The sequence below is a fragment of the Ruditapes philippinarum genome, unplaced genomic scaffold (genome assembly GCF_026571515.1).
Source record: "Ruditapes philippinarum isolate M1 unplaced genomic scaffold, ASM2657151v2 ctg472_1_1_1_1, whole genome shotgun sequence".
Taxonomy (NCBI): domain Eukaryota; kingdom Metazoa; phylum Mollusca; class Bivalvia; order Venerida; family Veneridae; genus Ruditapes; species Ruditapes philippinarum.
The window spans coordinates 71961-98605 of NW_026858712.1; the positions used below are offsets into that span (position 1 = coordinate 71961).

At 32.3% G+C, this 26645-nt stretch overlaps 1 long non-coding RNA gene across 1 annotated transcript; it reads right to left on the bottom strand.

Annotated features, from left to right (window-relative positions):
* Positions 1 to 20313: 20313 nt before the first annotated feature.
* LOC132754020 (uncharacterized) lies at positions 20314 to 25261 on the bottom strand. The gene is made up of 2 exons (XR_009629031.1): positions 23832 to 25261; positions 20314 to 20383 (listed from the first exon to the last, which is right to left on the bottom strand). It is a non-coding gene; the product is annotated as an uncharacterized LOC132754020 (long non-coding RNA).
* Positions 25262 to 26645: the final 1384 nt, after the last annotated feature.

The window sequence follows — 26645 nt, forward strand, 5'->3', positions numbered from 1 at the left end:
TTACCTTCAATTTAACATTGTGCGTATGTTAAAGATACGATATTATTACAATGAACCTTTTTAATGTAAATAAGTGTCTTTTGAAAATGACAATGGTCCTTAATAGACGGCCTGCAATAATATCATTGTTAATTATCATGGTTGCATTATTACCTAAGTATCTTACTCGACAATAGGCCACAAAAGAAATATACTTTATAAATGTTATTAATGTTATTAGTATATGTGAGATATATGATCCGATATTACATTTGTAAATATAGCAGATTATTTATTGTTTTAGAACAAGATATGATTGTTCATCATATAAAAATGTTCCCACTACATTACTCAGACCTGTATCAACATTGTTTTTCAAAGGCCTATATCTCAAACTGTTATATGTTATTTTGGTTTTGGAGTGATATATGTGTATATATTACCTGTTAAGATTTTATATCACCCGAGCCGTTAGGCGAGGGTGATATTTTATCTTGGCAGGTAATATATCCACATATATCAATCCAAAACCAAAATAATAATTTTATTACCCTTCCCCTGCCGAGTTTAGACGATTTTTTAAAAAATCATTGCTGTTTCAAATGAAACGTCAAAATAAGATTCCCTTTAGGATACCTCTTCGTCACAACATGACGTCACATAAATACATGACGTATTTTTCCCGTACCTTACGAAAGGAAACAAGAGAAAAGGAGTGGTCTGTTGAACGCACTTTTTTGTAATTAATATCAAGCTTTCACAAGGTCATATTTGTTTTCTATACTGATGGTTATATGTATCATTACTCTACTTTGGTAAATATTTGTCATTTGACAGTTAAAAGGTGCTTTTAAATCGGAATTTACACCGCGTAAAATCGAACCGTACGCGCATCACCTCAGCGCATATTGTTTACAACGTTGGGTACCAAACGGAGAAATTAAGTGTGTATATTACCCGTCTGGCTCGGTTATATCAATTTCTTTCGGGTGATCAATATCCAATCAAAAAGGCGGAAAAAATCTAGAAGGGTAATAAACATTTCTATTTCCTTCCCTAAATATTTGTAAAATTGCCCCAATGTATGCCAATCAAATACATGTATAAAATGATATCAGAAGTAAACAAGTGCCACTCAATTGGCTGTATTCTATATACATTCCTGTTAATAACATTTGAATCCAATTGTTACTGGTTTGATAGTATCCATGGGAATACATTTGAGTGAATGTAATTAAAGAAGCAACTTTTTAGCGCTCATATTAAGAATGTACATTTTTTTGTAAAGAAACATATAGGAGACATTGTTTTCATTTTAAATATGACGATGAAACGCAAGTAGGAAAATTGATGGAACCACATTGGTCTAATAGTGTTACATCTTCGATCCTGTCTAAATATCCTAATAAGAAATGGCTTTCCTCAATAAACCAGAACGGTAAATACTATGGCGTACATGCCAGACAATATCATAGCCTGATGACAGCTTGTCAAAATTGTCCCAAGGCTTTCCCTTTACTTTATTTAATTCTGTCTGAGACATTTATATTATTTATGCCGCTATAATTAAGTACCATATTTGTTTAATATTTTGGTTTACAGAACAGAGCGTATGCAATTTGACCTTCACCATCAATATATTTAGATATTTATCAATGTGCCAAGAATATATAGTCATGGAACTATAATGTTTATTATAATAAATTATTTTAAAACAATAAAGAAAGGTAGACTGGCAAATATTTTGTTTGCTTAAAATGTACCTCTCTTTGACATTTTCAAATTAAAAGTTTACATAAAAACTGAACAATCATTTTGGTTTTGAGTCATACAATACAGTAATTAAGAAAATTATTTTCTTTCTATCAACAAATCACACGCATGTCGTTGACAGTAGCTAGCATTTAACACTACCGTTTAGGGACATGCTTAAGGCCGTGTAAGGCGAACTTAAAATTGTACCATTTTAAGGATGTTATCACACCGGTGGTAAAACTTGAGATATGTTAACTTAAATAAAAATCCCTAAAGAAAGTCCAAAAAGGCAAAATGTTGCAGTTCGGTTTGATTGAGCGTCTGTTTATGGACGGTACTGTCAAGTGCAAACTACCGTTCTCACCCCCTAGCACTGGCTTTAAAGTAGAATGAAACAGGGAATGGAAAATGTTTAAGTTAGAAACATCCGTAGATGTGTTCATACGGCGGTTATCATAGAACAATCAATGTGACACTTCCGTGCTATTCCATGAAAAGCGGCGTATGTCCCCAAGTAGTAGAAAACGTGTGCCCTAAACGAGAAAGCCATGGGCGAAACTAAACAAAAGGGAACTTTGAAAGGGGATCAGAGGTGATGAAGCTTGCATACCACAGATAAGAAATTAAAAAACAGGCAATATATTCTAAGGGTGATTCAGACAGATATACATGAAATTGACATATTTGCGAGGTGAAACAAATGATACAATGTTGTTTACCGTTCTTCTTATAGTCTTACATAAGAATTTAAAATTAAAGAATAAAAGTCAATGGCTTTACAATCTTTTGAAGTTGTTTTTTTTGCCTGACATGTCCATATTCTATTGTATCTACTCACATAAGTAAATAAACTGTTTGATATCTCAAAAGAAAGCCGAAACTATTCCTTTTTTTATTAAAGTACTTGACCATTTAAAACATTATATGTTTTGTATCAGAAAATGCACACCCAACTTCGACTGGATATGTTCTTGCAAAACTTATACATAGGATATATGAGGAACATGCAAATTACTTCATCCAGTAATCTTGATTAGGAAATGTTTTCATCAGTTGATTTATCAAAACACAACGTGAAAAGAATAAAAACAATTTTTCTTCGAATTCCGAAAAATGATGATTTCCATATATGATTTTGACATGTAATCATTTTCCTATTTTAACACAAATTTAAAGTTTGTTTTGTTTGTTTTTGGGTTTTACGTCACATCGACATAGTATAGGTCATATGGCGACGTTCCAGCTTTTCTGGTGGAGGAAGACCTCGGGTGCCCTACCGTGCATCAATTTAGGCACGCACGGGCACCTGACTAGAACCACCGACGTTCCAAAAGCTAACTGGATAGCTTCCTCACATGAACGAATCCAATGTCCCTGTCGGGATTCGAACCCACAGCGGTGAGGGGCAAGTGGTTTGAAGTCAACGACCTTAACCAATAGGCCACGAACCACCCTCAAATCTAAAGTAATATCTAAATAAGAATATAGCATTTCTGTTTGTCGTTTATATGTAAAATGATAAAATAAGATGGACTATCCAATAATAAACAAGAAATGTCGATGTTTGCAAGTGTCAAATAAAGTTTCTGCCACAAAACTATCAATGCATTAAACTGTTTGATATTTTTTCGTCCTGTGCGATATTAAACATATTGTGTACAAAACAAAAAAGAAACCTTGTTATTGTTCTTTCTTTTTTAAAATACTTTTTGTTTATTTATTCATTGTACATTCACGTATGACAACATGTCAACTTTAATGGCATCGATAGCCCACATTAAAGCGTACCTTTTATCGTAGAGATACTTTATACTCATAATCAATTAACACATTTTCTGCACATTCAAGTAATTGGCCAGTTTTATAGCTTATTCTTAAACCATTTTTAGATAACGCTTTTTTTATAGCATTAAGGAAAATATAGAATGAAAACAAAACATTTTTTTCTACGATTGATCTAAGTTATTGGATTACAAATGTCATGGAGCAAAAAAAATTGAAAAATTGACATGTCTAACTTATTGTATAGAAATAGTTTCTGGTAAATGTGCTATTTAAAGGTCAAATGATCTGAAATATTCTATTGCTTTTTTTATTGAACATGTTTTGTATATGTTTGTATTTTTAAAAGTTACATAATTTTTGTTTTGTATGGATTTTTACATGGCACAAATCATTTTGAACTTTCTAAATTCGCCATATTAGATATTCTGAATAAAGCAAAAGTAATAAATAGTGAAAACTAATATCTATCAATTGTTTTAATAATTGTTCAGTAACTCATAAGTTTATCATTATTGTATGAATTGTATTGTTTAAATACAAAACCCATTGCCAAAGGCTTTGGGTAAAATGTATTGATTAACTAAAAACAATCAGAGAACAATCAAGTTGAAAATATGAAAACAATGTCCATTTACCTGACTATTACTGGAACTAGTTTTTACTGTAAAAGTTTTTCGAAACGGCTACAAAGGAGCAATATTACTGTAACATTTAGCTTTTCCAAACTACAATTATATCAGCGCGAAATACAATGTTAAAGTTTTACCACCTAGGTGACGGAATAAAGAGTTTGCTAAAAGTAACCGACACTTTATGTGAGGGAGATGCCCCCGTGTTATGACATTTTGTAAGAAATTTATCACATTTTCAAAGAATCGATCGTACGAATATAGCACTTACTGACATTTCAGTATCACGATAGTATTGTTGACTCTATCCGTAATATTCATTATGACATTTAAAAAACAATAATTCGACGTTTAAAAACGTTTTATAAATAATCCAATTAGCATTTCAATATAAGTACAGCACAAAAAGCCAATTAGTGGCCCGATAAAAGCATTTTGTCCTTCTTTGGAGATAACCATATAACCTGTAGTGAGCTAAATACAAACGAATTCTTCACGACATGACATTTCGACGGCAATACTAAAAATATGGTTTGCAGAGAAAAGATGATGTTTTCGTTTTGTATAGTTTACTATGAAAACGAATACAATGAAGCGAAAAAGAATATTAAAAGACTAACAAGTTTCGTTACAAAATGTAATTAGTTCGGGCGAGCACATTTTGTTTTTGTTCTTTATTTTTTTTTTTATAATATTAATGTGATTGAAATGTATCTGATACTTGTATTGATCACCTCCCCTTTTATAAATTCGCCATTTGAATTAAAACATATTTAGCAATTTATTTATAAATTTATCATAATATAAAGATTAGGTATTTAAATCATTTTTACTTTTAGGTCTGAATAACCTTAAATAGAGAATCCGTCGATGTGTTTATGTTTCCAAGTGTTAATTTATTACTCACACTAGTTTGCACAAAGAGTAGTTCAGATAACAGACGCCTATAAGAGTTTGTTAGAATCAGTATCAAGAAATATTTTATTTTTATTAGCTAATCAAAATCATTGTTTTTATTCATGCGGAGATTGTGCAATCACTAGTATAAATAGAGATGGTGCAATCACTAGTATAAATAGAGCGTTGGCAGTGCAAAAGATTCAGTTTGGTTTCGTCCGTGAGGCAAATCAGAACAGTTTTATATTTACTGGTACACAGAAATCTTAGATATCTGGTGCTAAAAAATTTTGATAGAAGAAAATTTGAGTATTTATTTGGTATTTAAGGTTGTCTGAATATATCTGTGTATAGAAGGGAACGACTTATAGTAAATACATATATGTGTACAGAAATCTCAGATATCTGACACTAAGGACGTTTTACTATTTCTGTCAAACCTCTGGATAAATGTTTCAGTTGAAGTATTTTTGGGAAATAGATATTTGAAATATGTTTGGTTATGTTCTTGTAAGAGTCGGATCGTAATGATAGTAGCATTATTAAAGTCAGGTCTACGGAGTGGAAGAGAGAACAATGAACTATAAACATAACGTAATTTGCGGAATTAAATGAGAACAATTTCCAACAATGCACAACAAAGTTAACCGAGCGCAGCACCCAACATACATGTAGTCAAACTACACAGGTGCACTGGTATGTACCCGGGCAGTGCACCGTATAGAAGATTATATTAATAGTCAACATATATATTTCATAACTTTGTTATATTTTGTTAATGTATGAACGTATGTTAGACTTAAATAAACAAATTGCCTTCTCTTGTTTAATTATATATATCATAGTTAAGAAGAAATATAAACAAGATAAGAGAGATCAATGTCCCCAGGTTATTACCCTTACTCTAAAATTTAATAAATGCATGTAATAAAACTCAGTGCGCAGATTAAGTGGTAGTCATTGCTTTTTTCTCATCTTTTGATTTTCACTCCGTGAAAATATAAACGTTTTAAACTTAACTGTTATGGACACATAATTTATTATATCATTTTTATTGACACCATTATTGCATTCCATTTACATTTCTTGTAAAAGAAAGAGTCATTTAATCTTTTTGATAAATATAATGTCGTTTGTAGGAAGCATATCAATGCCAGACAACCTTATGTGATTTTTTTCTCTTTAATTTGAAGGCCTTTTAAATTTAGACTTGTTCTAAATATTATTCACTTGATCTAAAACATAAATGATACAATCAACGTTTTATGCAGAGATAATGGAAACATTGAATCCAAATACGTAACTTAATTCACCAAATGACTTGTACTGTCTTTTTCAATCATTTGGCTGGCCGTCTGATTTGATAATATGTGACAATATTTCTCATTAGTTCCATAAACAAAAGTCTGAAGGATACATGAAGAATACATAAGAATACAATTTTATCTTCTGTAGAAGACAGACATCTCGACATGGGATATCTAATTTTATACGTTTTTGACTATCATTAAGGACTCAATTTCTCTCTATTTCATCCCTACCGGTTAGTGCATACTATACGCAGGGTTCACCCTTCCTTGTTGATCCTGTTTTTTCATATTTTATATATCTAACGTACTGTTGGATTTTATTTGCATATTGATAATAAAACCTTCAAAATTTGTACTTTTTCGTTTTGGGCGTTTCACAAGATTTCACATTTACACAATATGTTTCTGCTCGGCAAGTAACAAAACTTTGTAAGATGTATTTGTCCTTAATTAATTCCCCCTTCAAGTCCCTTTGTTTATGTTCGCCTTGTTAAACCTTATATAACAAGTGGCATATGTGTTACCTTCATCATAAAGCAATAACAATCAATTTTACCTTGTGTTCTGACAAAAACAAAGGGCCATAAATCTGTAAAATTAATGACTATGTAACCATCTTGTAATAAGAAATTTTTTGTATCATATCTAAGTAAATGGGAAAATATTTGAGCAAAATGTCGCTGACAGTTGGCAGTGCCAGGGACATGTTTGATTTCAATACTCTAATAACTATATTTGTTTGTTTGTTGTTGTTGTTTTTTTGCTTTTTGTTTATTTCGCCTTTTTTGTTTTACTATCTATGTATAGTTTGAAGATCCTGTATGTTATAATTGAGGTTGTTCCCACACTTAAGTGGAATTTTATATAATTATGTATATAATTATGCTTATGAAAAAATTTTCCTACATCGAAGAATATGTAACATAGGTACTGCAAATATTTGTCCACATTATATGTTATCATTTAAATGTATGTATTACTTTCTTATTGAAAAAAATGACTTAGACTATAAAGAAAATAAATTTCTTATTATCTCCCTTTCTTTACAAGAAATGTTAAATTCGGTAATACCTTTATAAATAATGCAATCTGGAACTTACAATACTGATAAATCTTCAATGGATCATCATATTTGTGATATTAAACCATATATAAATTGTGTGACATGATCTTTAAAATGTTTGATAACACTTGCCATTACATGAACTAAAATTATAGCTGTTTGTTAATTGTCTCGGCAAATGTCATCTGTGTGCAGTCAGTGATATAATAAAACACTGAATAAACATATAGAGCTTTTCTGATTTTGATAAAGTTTATTGTTTAATTACATTACCATTACATTTTATACATGAAATGTAAAGCTTGCCCTTATAAAAAAGAAACCATCGCATAGTAAAAACAATAACATAATAAATGCACGATTGCATTATAATTGAATGAATTAATAAACAAAACACAACAACACCGGTAGAAAAATGGTTATAATAAGAAAGCTATATTGAGAATTTCACAAATGATCTTAAAGCACACACATTTCCCTGAGCATGTTTTGAATGATCTTCAAAATAAGATGTCTTAGCTGCCGCATGACATAAGACAATCGACGTTCACTAACAACTAATGCTTAGGCTTGCGAGGCAATACTTTCAAGCAACCGAATAGATGTTTTAATATAGATGACATATAGACAGCGGCGATCATACCAATGGCTCACTAGTCAATTATTGTATAAAATTCTATCATGTCAATGCAAATAAATAAAGAATCCCCGTAGAATATTCTAAACGTTTAATTACATTTAGATATTTTAAGGGCTTGATTAAACCATTTTATGGACGGTTCTGGCAAATGTAGGCTTCCGTGCATGACCCTTAGTACCGGATACAACATAATACTGATAAAATAGTATTAATAACACTTATTTGTTTAATAGGCACTTATATTATTTATAAAGGATTTGATCGAGATTTGTAAAGGAATACACGGCCATGCTTCCGCCATAGTTAATATTAATTATAATTATATTATAATTATATTATTCAACTTTTTTTAAATAAAACTATTTTGAAATGTGTTTGTTTTTCCAATTTAAGCTTAGACGAATTTCTGCCATCAAAGTTATTTATTATTTTAATGAGAATATAATATTGTAATGGATATACCATTATAAGCTGCTATCGCTTAGTCGTTTATCCATTTTTAACCAAATTGATATGACGTATTGTTTATATTCTACAGTGTTTGTTTTAGTTTAGCTCATTCGGTCCTCCGTCTATAAAAAAAAGTCATGACAGTCATACAGATATCTGCAAGCCTTCACTTGATACGGTTGTATTATTACTCGAAAAACGATATGACAGTAAGTTAAAAAATTACTTTAGCGTGCAAAGCTTCCCTTAAGGAACTAAGAAAGCTTTATATTCCGAACTTAAAAAACCTTAATCGGTATTGATAAACAACCTCCTGATATAACAGCTTGAGAATTATACTTTCAAAAGTCAAAAAGTCCAACATATTTTCTCTTATAACATTTCATCGACATATTGCGAAGTACTAGTTCAGTTTATGAATAGCTGTAATGACAGCTTCATGTGTAGATTTATAATACTCTTAGGAAGGAAATATATTACAAAGGACACGTAAATAATCATAATATACAAGGTATGGTATATATACGTGTATACATTATCAAAACTGATGTATCCAAGGAACACTGATCTCTTATTCAATTTGTATTACTCCATTTTGTTAAAAAGTCTATGTACTTTTACATGTGCGTATGTGCGTAACTCATTTCTTTAAATATTGCAAAAATCCTTCGATGTATTAGTACTAAAAGAATTGTAAATATTTAAAAGAAACTAATGACATGCATCATTCTATGACTACAACATTAACATTGCATTACCAAACATTTTTATTTTTAATCTGAGCAGAATACATTCGTTTTGAATATATTTTGATATGCATAAACATTTATTTTTAAACTAGCCCCTTTTTGTTTTTCGTATAAACTTAATATACAGAACGTGGAATTTAATAATGTTTTAATTATCTTTAATGGAGAAACTGGTATAAAATGGGAATACTACACAAGATAATTTTTTTTTCTGTTTAGATGAAACTAAGAAAGGCATGTTTTGAAATTATATCAAATTTTATGTACCTGATTTGTTAATTGATTTCTTACTTAACATTAAAAAAGCAACAAAAAGGAAACAAAAGATGTAATTGCCGCCCGAACCAGTTATAATGTTGTAATTATTATTCCTTTTACATTCCTTTTCTTTCACTTCTTTGTTTTCATTTACCTGGTAAATAATATAATAAGAAACTATAATTATGATTTTTTAGTTTTGCTGTCGAAATGTCGTGTCATGAACATTAAGTTTGTAATTAGCTCTCTACAGGTAGTATGGTCATCTCAATCAAAAGTAAACAGCTTTTATCAGGACACTTATTGGCTTTTTGTGCTGAACTTTAATCGAATTACTTATTTGATTATTTAAGAAATGTATTGAAATCTTCAAATAATTGTTTTTTTCAATGTCATCAAGTACATTACAAATTAATTCAACAATACTTTCTTGACATTAAACAAAATGTCAGTAAGTGCTATATTCTTTTGATCGATTCGTTGAAACTGTGATAAATATCTCACACTATCAAGGGGACATTTTCTTTACATAAAGTGTTGGTTACTTTTATGAAACTCGCTATTTCGTTACCTTGATGATTTCGCGCTGAAATACAATTGTACTTTGGAAAAAACAAATGTTACAGTAATATTGCTTCTTTGTCGCCGTTTCGAAAAAGCTGTTACATTACAATTCGTTCTTGTAATAGTCAGGTAAATGGACAATTTTTTCATATTTTGAACTTGATTGTGCACGGATTGTTTTTAGTTAAGCATTAAATCTAACCCTACCTTTGGCAATGGGTTTGGTAATTTAACAATAAGATTTATATACTATCATGATAAACGTAACTAAACAATTGTTAAAACCATTGATTAATGTAAGCTTTCACTTTTGATTACTTTTTGCCTTTTTTTCAGAATACTTTTAGGTTCAGGTTTTATGTGTTAGGGGCCGTGGACGGTAACATGCACTTTCCAGTACCGTCCATGAACAGGCTGAATCAAACCAAGTCTGCAACATTTTCAATTTTGCCGTGTTGTGCTTTCTTTAGGGATTCTGCTTTTCTCTATTTATGGTCACATCTGTGTTATTTGTGCCGTGTTGCGGCCGTACAAAGACTCCCCGTACATTTAATCAAAGATGTTATTTTTGATCCTTGAAGATCGTACAAGACGACATAAGTGTTGTGTATACATGTTATGTGGTATTTTTAGTTTCTTCTATTTGGCCTTTTTCAACTTTGGTGGTTCCAGTATTCCTACTTGATTACTGTCTTATCACCCTAAGGATATGTTGCCTGCTTTTTAAATTGTCTTTTGACGTCTTATCTGTGATATGCAAGCTTCATTACCTCAGATTCCCTTTCAAAATTCCATTTTATTTAGTTCCGCCCATTGTTTTCTCGTTTAGGGCATACGCATTTTTTTATTTGGGGACCATACGCCAGTTTTCATGGAATTGTACAAATGTGTCACATTTAAAGTTCCATGATAACCGCCATATGAACACATCTGCAGATGTTTCTAAATTTAAACTTTCAGCATGTGTCGTGTTTAAATGTTAAATTCTCCTTAAGGCGGTGGTAGGAGGCGTGGACGTTAACCTGCACTTGACAGTACCGTCCATGAACAAGCTCAATCAAACTGAGCCTGCAACATTTTCAATTTGGCCGTGTTGAGCTTTCTTTGAGGATTCTGTTTTTTTTCTCTATTTTAGTAAGTTAAAAATGAATTGCGCTATGTAATTATCCATACAAAACAAAAATTTAACTTTTAAGAATACAAACATATAAGTACATGTTCAATAGAAAAGTAAAGGAATATTTCAGATCATTTGACCTTTAAATAGCACATTCACCAGAAACGATTTCTCTACAATAAGTTAGACATGTCAATTTTTCAAGCAAACGGCTCCATGACATTTGTAATCCAATAACTAAGATTACTAGTAGGAAAATAATGTTTTGTTTTCATTCTAGACTTTCTTTGATGTTTTTTAGAATGCGTTATCTAAAAATAGTTAAAGAATAAGCTATAAAGTGGCCAATAACTTGTGCAGAAAATATATTAGTTGATTATGAGTATAAATTCTCTATGATAAAAGGTACCGTTTAATGTAGACATTCGATGTCATTATAGTTGACATGTTGTCATTCAATTAATGACCAGAATATACAATGAATGAATAAATAAATAAAAAATCTTTAAACAAATAAAACTAAAAAAGGATTCTTTCTTGTTTTGTACACAATATGTTTAATATCGCACAGGACTTAGACATAGAAAACAGTATAATGCATTGACAGTTACAAGTTTTGTGGCAGGAACTTTATTTGACACTTGCAAACATCGACATTTCTTGTTGATTATTGGATCATCTAATAAGTATCTTATTTTATCATTTTCACATTAATACGACAACAAGAAATGATATATTCTTATTTAGGTATTACTTTGAATTTGTGTTAAAATAGGAAAATTATTACATGTCACAATCGTATATAGAAATCATTATTTTCGGAATTCGAAGACATTTTTTTTATTCCTTTCACGTTGTTTTTTAATAAATCAACTGATGGAAACATTTCCTAATCAAGATAACTGGATGAAATAACTTACACATTCCTCAGATATTCTAAACATTTATTATCTGTTTTAAATTTGCAAGAAAATATCCAATCGAATTTGGTTGTGCATTTTCTTATAGGATGCATGTTATGTTTGAGATATGCAAGTACTTTTATAAACGAAAGTAATAGTTTTATGAACGACTTCCTTTCGGGATACCAAACAGTTTATTATCTTATGTGAGTAGGTACACCAGATTATGGACATTTCAGACAAAAACACTTTCTGTAATTTTTAATGCTTATTTAAGACCATAGAAAAGGACAGTAAACAACATTGCAACATTTGTTTTACCTCGAAAATAACTTCAGACCATGTATGATTATCTGATTTTGATTGGGTTTTCGTCACACTAACACAGTATAGGTAAAATGGCGACGACCCAGCTTTACTGGTGGAGGAAGAACTCAGCTGCCCTTCCGTGCATTTTTCAGGCACGCACGGGCACCTGAGTAGAACCACCGAAGTTCCGTAAGCTAGCTGGATAGCTTCCTCACATGAAATAATCCAAAGTCCATGTCGGGATTCGAACTCACAGCGGTGAGGGACAAGTGGTTTGATTATTGATTCAGTATTGTATAGCATTATGTCAAGGTCACGCCAATATATGTTTATAAATATTTGTAATATACAACTTTCAGATATTGGATAAATACTGAATAAATGTTGTTTTTTATTGTAAAAAAAATAAATTTTGAAATCCCAGAAATTGTATCTTTGTCCTTGAAGCATCTCTTTGTTTGTATGATCTATTTTGCCTTTACACATCAAATGTTTTTTTCAAATGCTTGAATAACAACCTTATAAACCACATATCGTTTTGAATCCCGGTAGTCCATTCGTACAAAAGATCTCATTTTATGACAGATACAATCAGTCCCTTTGAATGGATATCTTCTTGATGTATTTTCAGTAACTTGTATTTGACTCTTAGCTGATTTTAACACATTTCTGGTCCTATCAGTAGCGATAGATTTTCTAGCCGACTTTCCTGAATTATCATAACTATCCAGTAGATACTAGTGCCTCTACAATGGACCGACAACTTCTCCCGTAAATGAACATTACATTAAATGTCCGATCTCAATTATTATGGAAAAAATTGCCTCGCCACGGGATCAAAGCAACGAACATATTTGTGTTTACTGAATTTAATTTTGTCCAATATATATTCATTTTTGACATCATCAGCATTTTTTAAGAACTAGATTTATTTATTTTATTACATAGCAATCGTTATTAAACATCGGTATATTCATCAAATGCTTTTTGTAAAATAAAAAAATAGAATTAGTACTAATATCTGCTTGATAGCTTTTAAATGGTCCGCTGAGATATGTATTTAATCAAGTCTTTTTTTAAATAAAACGCATCGTTTCAAACGATGATATGATATAATTTTTGTACTGGTTTCAAAATAAACCCATTAAACATATTACTCTTATGCAGTTTAGGTGCAATACATTACTGTATTGGTAGATAGACTAGTAAGGTTTTTTAGTTTTCTTTCAATTCCATTACAATCATTGTGAGTGGTTTAGGTCGTTGACTTCAAACCACTTGCCACTCACCGCTGTGGGTTCGAATCCCGACAGGGACTTTGGATTCTTTCATGTGAGGAAGATATCCAGCAAACTTACGGAACGTCATTGGTTCTACTCGTTGCCCGTTCGTGCCTGAAATAATGCACGGAAGGGCACCTGAGGTGTCCCTCCACCTGTAAAGCTGGAACGTCGCGATATGACCTATACTGTGTCGATGTGACGTAAAACCCAAAACAAACAATCATTGTGATAACATCCTTCAAAATGATAAAAAAATTGAGTTTGCCTTAGATGGACTTAAACATGTTCCTGAACGGTAGTAATACATGCTAGGAACTGTCAACGACGTGCGTGTGACTTGTTGACAGAAAGGAAATAAAAGTGCTGAATATAGCACCGTTGTATGACTAAATTCCAAAATAAATGTACAATTTTATGTAAACTTTAGATCTGGAAATATCAAAAAGGGACACATTTTAATCAAATAAAATATTTGCCAAGCTTTTATCTTGTTTTAAAATCAGTTACCATAATAGAGATATTTTAGGGACAAAAATATATATATTATTGGTGTATGATAAATATCTAAATATCTTGATGGTGAAGGCAAATGATTGCATATGCTCTTTTCTGTAAACCAATATATTAAACATAAATAGTAACTAATTATAGCTTCATGCATAAATAATATAAATGGCTCAGACAGAATTAAATAAAGTAAAGGAAAAGCCTTAGGACAATTTTGACAAGCTGTCATCAGGCTATGTTATTTTCTGGTATGTAATTCATAGCAGTTGCCGTACTTTCTTTAGGGGAACAGTTTCTTATTAGGATATATACAGACAAGATCGAAGATATTAAACTATCAGAATAATGTAATTCAATCAATTTTCCAATTTCGCGTTTCATCGTCATATTTCAAACAAAAGTAATGTTTTCTATATGTTTCTATACAAAAATGTACATTCTTTATATTACACTTAGAACGTTGTTTTTTTAGTTACATTTACGCAAATATATTCCTATGGATACTACCAAACTAGTAACAATTGTATTCAAATGTTATAAACAGGAATGTCTATAGAATACAGCCAATTGAGTGTTTACTTCTCGTATCATTTTACAGTTGATTGGCATACGTTGGGGCCACTTGTTCAATAGGTATTACAAATATTTAGGGAAAAAATAGAAATGTACATTTTGAGATATAGGCCTTTGCAAAACAATGTTGACACAGGTGTGAGTAATGTAGTGAACAATAATATCTTGTTCTAAAACAATAAATAATCTGCTATATTTATATATGTAATATCGGATCATATTCGTCACATTATACTAATAACATTTATAAAGTATATTTTTGTGGCCTATTGTCAAGTAAAGGCCTCAACAGACGGTAGGATTTAGTTGTACAGCACTAATTAGAGAAAAGATGTACAATTTTCAAAGCTATACAACACTTGCATTCAGACGGTAATTCTACACTGTAAGAATCATCTGAGGTTTCCCCTAAAAAGGACCCCTTTACATTGATCCTTTACATACTTTTACTCACTAAATACTTTTTTCGCCATGAGTAATGATTGAAACACCTCCATTTAAAAAAAAAAAAAATATATATATATATATTTTTAATGTGAAGCCTGACCGAGACTCAAACCTGGGACCCTCGGAATACCGTACTGCGGCTCTGCTGACTAAGCTATCTGGCCGCCTACAAACTACCTCCCCTCCCCTAATTAGAGAACAATTCAATACCTTGACATAATTATTTTCGGAATAATTTGGGATTCGAACATAACACAACATTAGGTCTCCTAAAGAGTTTTTCAACATCATTTTTACCCCATCTTACTACTATGTTTACCTTTTAGCCCTAATTGTTCTGGAATTTCATTCATTACACCCATTATCAGGAGATAATTTGGTTATCTGTTACTTGTCATTGTGGGAGGTCTATAAAAATCGGTACGACAAGATTTTCAAAATAGAACATGTCCTATCCCTTACATCTAGACATAAGGTTTCCGAAATCAAGAAATAGTAGCCTTCACACATTAAGATTTGTCTGTACATCTTACTTTTAATTGGTGTTGTACTTCAAAATCCTACCGTCTGTTGAGGCCTTAAGATACTTAGGTAATTAAGCAATCATGATAATTAACAATGGTATTATCGCAGGCCTTCTATTGTGAACCATTGTCATTTTCAAAAGACATTTATTGACATAAAAAGGTTCATTGTAATAATATCGTATTTTTAACATACGCACAATGTTAATGTAAAGGTAAAGAGGAATGTTAATATATAAATACCAAAACAAAACTAAATAATTAGCAAATTTTGTATTCAGAACAGAATTATTCACACAATGAATGCTCAAACAATCGTAAAATTAGATTTTGTATTCAACGAGTTTATTTTCTTGACAAACCTAGCGCGTTAAACATGTCTGTATAGGGTTTTAAAGAGATTAATTATAAGTTCCTTAATAGAATGTCTGACAGATGTCAGGATTCATTAACGAGATAACCAATACAAATGCTTGTAAAGAATGGGCGGATAGAAAAATATTCAGGATTTTAGTTACAGAAAAGATTTGTTGCTGAAGAATAGGCATCCATTTAATTTACGTATAAGCACTTTTCTGTCCAGAAAGATTAAAATTCCAAAGGAACAAAAATAAAAACATATTATACTACCCTTCCTTGAATCAGCGCAACACTTTCCTCGGGTTCTTGCATTTTAACTTCATGTATCAGTAAACGCTCAGTGTATTTACTAATTTAAGGCCCGGTCACACAGCCTTTCGCGTCTGTATCGCGGGTAAAATTTCGCGATTTCTTTTTGCCCGCGGTTGCCCGTGGTAGAAAATGTGCAAAATTGGCTTACCCGCGGTTTATCCGTGGTATGCCCGCAGAACAGACGCTGGCGACTGTTCCGCGTCCTTATTGCGGTTGAAGCGCGGCGGTACCGCGGCCTACCACGGGTATAATAAAGCAGTCGAACCGGGCTGTTCTGGAGACCCTCTCTGAAATCACTTGCATTGTAGATGTGGGCATCAGACGAAGACCCCTTGCCGCTGACGTCTATCCAGAGGAACTTGTAGTCAGATGTGACGACTGCCAGGAGGATGACACTGAAGAAGCCCTTGTAGTTGAAGTAGTCGGACCCAGTGTTGGCAGGAGATTTACAGGCAATGTGCTTGCCGTCTATTGCACCAATGACATGCGGAAAGTTCCAACTGTTCATCCAATTGTCACTAATCTGACGCCACTCTGCAGCAGTCTGTGGTGGCGCGAGCAGCTCATCACGGAACTCCTCGACGATGGCCGCACACACTTCGCGCAACACCAGACTGATGGTGTTGTGAGGGACCCTCCAGCCATACTGCATCTCACGGTACTTGGCGCCAGAAGCAAGGTGCCTCAGGGTGAGGGCAACCTTCAGGCCTGGATCAAGGGGTGCTCGCCAGTTTGTTGTCTCCTTGGTAAGGGCTGGTGTCAGTTTCTGCACAATTTCATCGAACATGGCAGGTGGCATTCTCATGAAGTTCTGGAAGGCCCTTGGATCTTCATTACGGAGCTCCACCATGAGACGATCGTACAGCCCCAGCTCAGGTCTCCTGCCAATCCAGTCGCGCTCCCAGATGTTCCGGACCACCCTCCTCCTCCTCCTTCGTCTTCTTCTGTCAATGTGGAGGTGATGGACCTGTACCACTTGGTTCTGATGCTGCTGGAGCAGCAAGACGAGGTCATTACGGTGACGGGGATCCATATTCACCCCTTGACGTCTGGAGCACAACTGACATATGCTCGGCAAATAGCTCTTTTTATTTTCCCAAAAATAGACGTTGTACGGACGCAATTAGGCCGTGGACAATCGTATTTGGGACGTGTACAAGACGCAATTGAACGTGAATAGGCCGGTATTGGGGCGCGCTGTTTACGCGGAGAAAGGCGTTTGTCCGTGCTTACACGCGGTACACACGCTAATGCACGTGATAACAACGCGGTACAGACGCGGAACAAACGTGCTATGACCGTGCTCAACCCGCGATTACCCTCTAAAATTTCGCGTCCTACCGCGTGTAACCACGTCTTAACCGCGGCCGAAGCACGTCCTTACACGTTCGTTCCGCGTCTGTACCGCGTCTTTACCGCGTGTGTACCACGTTTACCGCCCGCGATTACCCGCGGTCTAAATTTTTGGGCAGCCCAAAACTTTTTCGCGCGGCCAACCGCGTGTGAATTTCTTACCGCGTGTAACGACGGGTAAAGTACGGCTGAATCGCGTCTTTATCGCGACCTCAAAGCGTCCAACAGCGTCTGCTTCACGGGCAGAAATTTTTGGCCGTTATTCGGCCGCGATACGCCTGTGGAGGGCTGTGTGACCGGGCCTTAAGAGCTTACCAATTTATAACTAAATACTATGTCCTCGTTATTTTGTTTTTCATTTCTTTTTTCAATTTAAAGTATGATAGATGATCTTTGTTACATTTCAGAATGGTATGTTTACTTTATGGACATCAGATGGGCTGATGTTTTGTTTCTTTTTTAATCCGATGAATGATGGTCATAACCAAAATATTATATATCATTTACAATTTCATTCAAACCGTTTCTTCCAGGCTTAAATATTCTTAAAGATCGTTCAGCACGACATTACTGTTGTGTTTGTGGTATTTTTAGTTTTTAATATTTGGCATTTTCTGGAAGGGTGATTCTAATATTACAACTTGAATAATGTTGAATCACCATTAGGATATGTTGCCCGCTTTTTAACTTTGTCTGTTTACTTCTTATCTTTGATATGCAGACTTCATTACCTCTTATCCCCTTTCAAAATATAATTTTGTTTAGTTCCTCCCAGTGTTTACTCGTTTAGGCAACACGCATTGTATTACTTTGGGACCATACGCCGCATTTTATGGAAAGACCACATTGCAGGTTCCGTAATAACCGCCGTATGAACACATCTGCGGATGTTTCTAAATTCAAAATTTTACTATTTCATGTTTAAATGTTAAATTCTGCTTAAGCCTGTGCTAGAATGCGTGGACGGTAGTTTTCATTTGGCAGAACCGTCCATGAACATTCTCAATCAAACAGAGCCTGCAACATTTTCAAATTTGCCGCTATGGGCTTTCCTTAGAGATTCTTATTTTCTCTTTTTTCATCATTTCATTTCAAATGTATCTCTTGTATTTTTGCAAATGACTGTGCTATAGATTTTTATTTTTAAAGGCAATTTATCTATCTTATTAATATAATAATGTTCCTTTGTTATGCAAAGGTATAATTCAATATTTGTCGTTCAAGAGGTAACCATATACTTGTGTTGGTTTTTTTAATAAAAGAAGTATTAATATTCGGCTATATAGTTTTATTGATAAAGCTTATAATGAACTTAGTATTTATTAAATTACAATTATAAAGTACTTGTGAATATGCGTTGAATGTTGAGAAGCAACTAACACTATTCTTCTCAGGAAATATTACAGCATTCAATATTTTTTCTAAAATATTGTGTCACTTGCGAAAATGATTTTTAGAACACACAATAAGACTGAATTTAGGTAGGTAAACAATATCAAGCAAATATATCAATAACACAACTGTTACAGGCGAGACTTTTATTCACGGAATTCAGTTTATGTTTAAAATGTCTTTTTTACCTTCTTAAATTTTAAAATATCATTGCTGACTTATCTTGGTACAGAGATGTTTGAGCAAATCCTTGGTAAGAATAGGAACAATACTAATTAGTACATGTTTGTGTTTTATTTTCTGGTTTGATGGATTTTAAGTCAAAACAACACTGTAAATGTCGTGAAGCGATGTTCAAGCTTTCTGAAGCCCTCAGGTGCCCCGTCGTTCATAATTGCGGGGATAAGCGGGAAATTTAATAGAAACACCGAATTCTGTAAGTACTGAAACGTTTTATGTTGGAAGTTTTAATCAGTTAATTAAAATGTTCATCTTCTTTTATTATTAAGCAAGCAAAACGGGAGAGAAATAAAGAAGTTAGAAAAAACGACAAAAAAAGCCAACAACAAACAAAAACGAACAACAACCAAAAAATCAGACAATTTCTATTGTGGGCATCTTTTTTTTTTAATTTATTTTTGAATTGCAGAATTGAATTGAATCGCATCTACTTATCAAACTCAAATTCGTATCTGTGTCCGAAAGAAGTCTGCATACTGTATATAATGATGTAGTTTTACACAGTCTTGTTTATTTAGGCCAACAGCCATGATTATGAACCTTCCCAGCGCCCCAAATATCCCATATAACATCACCTTAGCATATTTCCTGTCAATAAAAAATCAATCAAGTCAAAAACGAAAATAAAGACATACAAGCAAAAGGTAAATGACATCTGATTTATTAAGGGTCAAAAGAAGACCAATTAAATTTCAACTATAATAGCAAATAATTTTTTGAGAACTATTATTTTGACTGACTAGGAACGTCAATAAAAGATATATTTCTAGACATATACGTTTGCAAAATATCTTAATGTAATGCATAGAAAAATGCTTGATAACGGATTTTAAATCTGATTCTTTTTTATGATTCTAAAATGATCTGTATCACTGAAATAAATGAATGAGGGGAAAATAAATACAACAAATCATACCACTATACTTGGGTTAACAATCCGAACAGCTTCAAATCTAATTCGAAATTCCTCTGTATAAATTGCTGGCTGTAAAAAAAAAACATCAAGGTACATTTCCGTGATCATTGATAGTCTACAATGCAAATACATCTTATCTACACTTCATCATTATGTTCTCCTTATTTCTTTAAGCAGCATTATTTTATGAAATTTGTAGCTTTTTTCAATTATTTTTTGAGTCAAAATAATATTGTTCCTTTACAAGAAAAAGTATATGCTTAATTTGCAAAATGTTTATTCCGTTTGAAAATGCTTATATTGGCTGTATTAGTCTAACAAGTATAGTTATTACTCTTTATGTCTATATTTCAACGAGCTTGGTGCACTATAGGCAAACCATTGCCTTTTTGTTTCTAGAAAAACTAACATGTCCAGAAAATATTTTCATTTTGATACAAGCGATGTCATACGCACGCGTAAAATGGTAGCGAAGGAATGGTCATCTATGCACTGCATATCTTTAAAAGAGCCGAATGAAATGCTTCCTAGACGAATGTCTGTTTAGATCTGCTCAGTTGTTGAAAGTAAAGTGAAGCGTTACGACAAAAATATATATAACGTCGGTACTAGTAGTACTCGTTTCATACTATGACAGGTACGCTTCAGTCAGTGTTGTAAAGTGCCAGAAACCCGACACTATGTATTATTTAAATATAGACAGTGTTGCTCGTAATGGTTTATCATAAAGTCTTGATCAATTAACGATGTACAAACTTTCAATAAGCAAACGACAGACGATAAAACATCAACATAGTATATAAGACATTAAAGGCATCATACCGTTACAAAATCTAACCAAATTAAAACGGCACACGTGTGACCTCGCCTTACTATTTATAAAAGGCAGCTTCTTAGATGTTTGAAACCAGAACTTTTTCGCACAGAACTATTTAAATTATCTCAAAAGAAAAATACAAACATAAGAGAGATAAATTTCTCCAAAACAAACTTGTTTCCTAGTTTCTAAATGACAACAAATTGATATATTAATGTAAATGTTTTATGACAGTGCAATGCAACATCTCCTACATCCATGCTTTTTGTCCAAACAGTTCCCCTTGAGAGAACGTATTTACGCATGATTTAATTTTAGCCTGGTTCCACGATATTAAGTCTCGGAAAACTACATACAGTTGCACTGTCCATAATTTGTATACGGAGATAAGAAAACATTGTCTTTCCATTTGAAGAAACTGTAAACAAAAATGTTTGCAAAAAAGCCAGAAATTTGACATTGGTCATGAAGTGTAAAGCTGATGTATATCAATGTTTTTCTCCACTTGCGATTTTATTAATGGCTCGCAAAATAAATGGTGTCATTCCGCAGTAAATCATGCATCTTATTAAAAATCATATAAGACTTGGGTGCTTCGCAGCCGAATAAATGATAATATACAAAAATCCGTTTCCATGGCTGGCGAAATTTAAAGAATGGTAACACAAAAACAAAAAGCTATACCTGTGTAGAACGATTATTACTATTATGATATATTTATATAAAAAAATTGTTTATACTTATAACCACTAATTTCGCGTCATCACTTATTTCACGGTAATGGCATACATGTATTTCCATGTGACCAATTTTAACATGTCTTTGAGTGAAAATTGACACATTTAAGGCATTTGTGATTAATGCTTCCGAAGAATCACTTTGTTTCCAGATTTCAGACTTATATACCTAAACAGTACAATTTTGTGCAAAATGTTTTAAATCTATAGATTTAATCTTACAACAGAACAATATGTATGAATTTCTGTAAAATATCGCCATTGACCGTTTAAATGTATGCATATATCTGTAACAATCGCCATTCCTGTTTTTCGCAAAAAAATATTTTCAGATACAAAGTAAAGATAGTTTAAATATTTAAAGCTGAGCAATATAACATTTAGTCATTTTAACCAAAGCATGAACATAGCTTGTGTGCAACACCATTTACCACGATTTAAATGATGACATAGTGTTTTCAAAATGTATGACCTATGGTCTACGTCTGGCCCATTAAATCTGATTTTGATTGAATATGTTGTTGTGTTATTTTGTCATAAAGCAGAATATACCTGTAAACGTACGTTAAAGCTTATATTATTGTACTATAAGTTTTTCGTTTTCTTTCTTGGTTTCAAAGCATTAAGTACCGAGAACTAAGAGGAGCACAGTACAGTAACCTTTTTCTTTTAAAGACACATATGTCTCCGGAACAAATAAACATTCACTTGTTAGGAAGGGCAAATATGAACATTTCAATGTTTAAATATTTGTTTAGAGAATTTTCTGGAGAAAGTGGCGATAAATGTGAAATTATTTGTCATAAAAGTAGCAAAATGTAAACAAAGTAGTATTTTGACTTTCATACAAAATACTTATTCACTTATAATTGTACTTATTGCCAAAACAAAACAATAAAATGCAACAACAGATGAAAATGATGGTTCAGGTCATTGGCCAATGAGTAACTTTTTAGAAATTATAAAAGTAAATCAAATTTAAAAGGCTTCTGAGAAATAGAAATTAAAGAATTGTAGCTGTCTAATCCGAACTCGTCCGGACCAGAAGAAAAGTTCGGATTAGAAAGGTTTTCAGATTAGAAGGTTTTTTGCATGTTTTTTTTTCATGTGAAGCGCAGAACAGTTTATTAAAAGAAAACGGGAATGCATAACAAATTGCGATATAAATATTTTATTTTTGCAATCTCTTATCGTTCATTAAAATACATGTGAATACAAAAATAAATAAATAAATAAATAAATAAATATTCGGACTAGCATTTGTCAATAATTGTTGTTTACGCTATCCGATTCAGCGATTATCCGAATTCACTGACAGTTTCCATTACTTTCCGTTATTTAATCCCATGTCATTAAATTCTTACAAAAGATTAAAAGTTATTTGTATAGCATTATATCAAAATATATATTAAAGATGGCGAAAACAATTAAGCAATTAGAGTAGTTATCAAGGCAAGCTAAGTGTTATTTTCACACCTGCGCAGATCATACGTTTCAACCATTAATCAGGCGAAAATACTCTTATCATTTTGGTGTATTTTTACACCTGCAAGATGTGCGATTATTTGTTATTTTGAATGTAAGTGTGACATTTAGCAAGATCTGTTCGGATCACACAAATTGAACAAATCGTCCGGATTTCAGAGTAGACAGGTTCCGGATCCGAAAGGTTTTTACTATTGAAACTAGAACAAATAAAATCGGGACCGAACACTTCGGATAAGAAAGGATTCCGAGAAGGGTTCGGATTTGCAAGGCTTCACTGTATTTCTAAGGCATAATATGCCTTTAAAAAGTATGTTTTACTAATTATTATCAGGCATAGAAAAGATATAGTTTAGACTATTTATCATATTACAATCTAAGATTAATATCTTTAAATTTAATTTAATACTTGTACAGGTGCATTTTAAAAAGTCTGTATTTTAAATAAATAAATAATTGTATGCATTAATATACTCACGTCAACTCTTTCAAGGGCAAATATACACTTGATAGGACGTCTACCAAGCTCTTGTGCAATACGTTCTTTGGATGCCACGGCCTTCGGATGTTTTGGATCAATCCATTGCCAAATTGCCGACGAAACCAAAGTAGATGCAAAACTTGATAACAAGAGAATAACGAAACAAATTTTCACAAAATTCGGCTTCATTTTCTCCTTGTATCCTTTTACTAGACCGCCAGGTAGGGTGTTATCCAAATGGCAATGTCCTTTAAGTACCAATGCTTATAAATTCGACTGAACAGACTTGACAGCTATCAAACAATACGATAATGTTAATTATATGCACAATTATTATTTTTGAAAGCATTAACATTAATATAAACTGCGTGTTTCAATAAGGAAACAAAATGGTCACATAATTATGCATATTCCGTAAATATCTTAGGATAGGACAATAAACAATGCATCTTAATTTGATGTTATATCCTTGAACTCGTAAAGATAGAGAATGAGAAATAAAATAATATGTTACCAAATTATGTTATGATTGTTGAGGACTATTCTCAGTTTGCCTTCGTTAAAGCAGCATGTCTTTAAACGAGAAAACACAAATTCAAAATATGCTTCTGCTTCTAAAAATGTAAAATAGAGAAAAAACGGAATTTCGAAATTACGCTCAAACCGTCAAAATTGAGAATGCTGCAGACTTGGTTTGAATAAGTCTGTTCATGGACGAAACTGTAAAGTGCAAGTAACCTTCCACGCTCCTAGCAAGTGTCTGAGCAAAATTTAGCTTTAAATCATGGTAATAGTTAAATTTTAAATTTACAAACATCCGCAAATGTTTTCGTAGGGTGGGTTACTTAGAAACTTCAATGTAGCTGATTAGTGCCATTGCATGACAGACGGCGTATGGTACCCAATTAAAAATAAAACATACGTGTACCCTAAAACGAGAAAACAATGGGTGGAACTGCACATAGTGGCATTTTAAAAGGGGATCTGAAGTGATGAAAGCTGCATATCGCAGACAAGACGTTAAAAGACAAATTTAAAAAGGAGGAAAAATATATATCCTATGGATGATTATACAGTATTCCAGTAGGAATACTGGACTCACCCAAGATGAAACGGTCAAACAGAAGAAAATTAAAATATCACATAACATGTATTCACAACAATTATGTCGTCCTGAACGATCTTCAACGATCGGAACTAAAACATATTTGATAATATGAACGGAGTGAATTTATACCTCCTCCAAACTGATCCTAGGAAATTTTTCACATATACAGTACTCACAATCCCTTTTAAGAACTTAAATGGTATAAAAAAATGACACTGAAGCCAGTATCTTTGTCAGAATACATTTTGCGGATCTTAAAAGTATATAAAGGTTCAATTTTCTTAAAACTGTTATACTTTCTACAATGTGTTTGTTTGAATTAATAAAAATCAAAAATATAACTTCCTAAATACCTGTATGAAAGAAATGTGTAATTATATATTCTTATTATTGCAAATGACATGTGGACAACATCATTTGCTAAACAGTTTAAAGCCTTAATTTAAAAGCAGCATTATATTTTGTTCCGGAATATTTTATTCGTATAATATTAATGTGTGTACAATAACAATGACATTTCATGTTATAACTTTTTCGAGAAGCTACCAAACCATTATTTAAACAATGTGCTTTTTGAACCGTTATTTAAAAAAAAGATATAACTTTACACCCATATACATCAGACAATATTGAAGTGACGTTATGAAGTAAGGACACGCTTTATATAAGGTATTCCGTCATATGTTGAATAAATAATATTGCTTGAATATCTACTTGTTCGTTTCCAAATTATATTGCGGTTTGATTCTAAAGTATTTCTATGAGTAATATGAACAAACACCTTCTTCAAATAAAGATATAATAAAAGTATTTGCATATTATGAAGCTTATGTATGAGTTGTTTTGTACATTTTAATATAATAAAACCCCATTTTGTCATTTTACTTAAAATATTTAAATTGCTGTGCGTACGTGATACTATTGTCAATTCTTGCAGTGAACAATTAAAATTGTATAAATGATTTACTATACTTAAACATTATAACAAACAATACGCATGCAGTAGAATGAAATGTTTATAATCAATATTCACATATATCATGAATTTGACATTTATTTGTACTTTACTTTTACATGTGTCACAGTTTTATATGATACACATTTACATATCCTTCGAAATGACGACAACACAATTGCTACTTCAAATCCCTTTGTTACATATTAAATGCATTTTATTCTCATTTTGAATGTCAACAACAGTTGATTTGATAGTAATGAATTAATTTATGGATAAATACATAATTGAATTCCTACTCCTTACCAAAACAACAATATTAATATAATTAAAATTGTATTTCATAAAGGTTCGGTCCTTGATCAAAACTTATGAAAACAATTTCTAAAAAATGTTTCTAAACTATAAAGTAAGTACCATTTTCATTTGTTGACAGTTAAAATATATTTTAGCCGATGCTCGAGGTTTGCATCCAGTAGCATCACTTTTTTATATTGGTCATGATTATTTTTAAAATGCATTTCCGTTTAATTATTTGACTGCTTACTATTGTTCACATGTTGCAATGTACTTTAATCTTAAGACAAAAAGTAATATAACTGTCACAGAGTCAGTTTTCTTTTACATTCCTGAGACAAGGCCTATAATTTTTAAATGATGTTATTTTGCATTGTCTTTGAAAGTCAACCTTGATTTATAAGCAAAAACACACCTTAATGTTTGTTCTGGTTTAACGATCACATTTCCC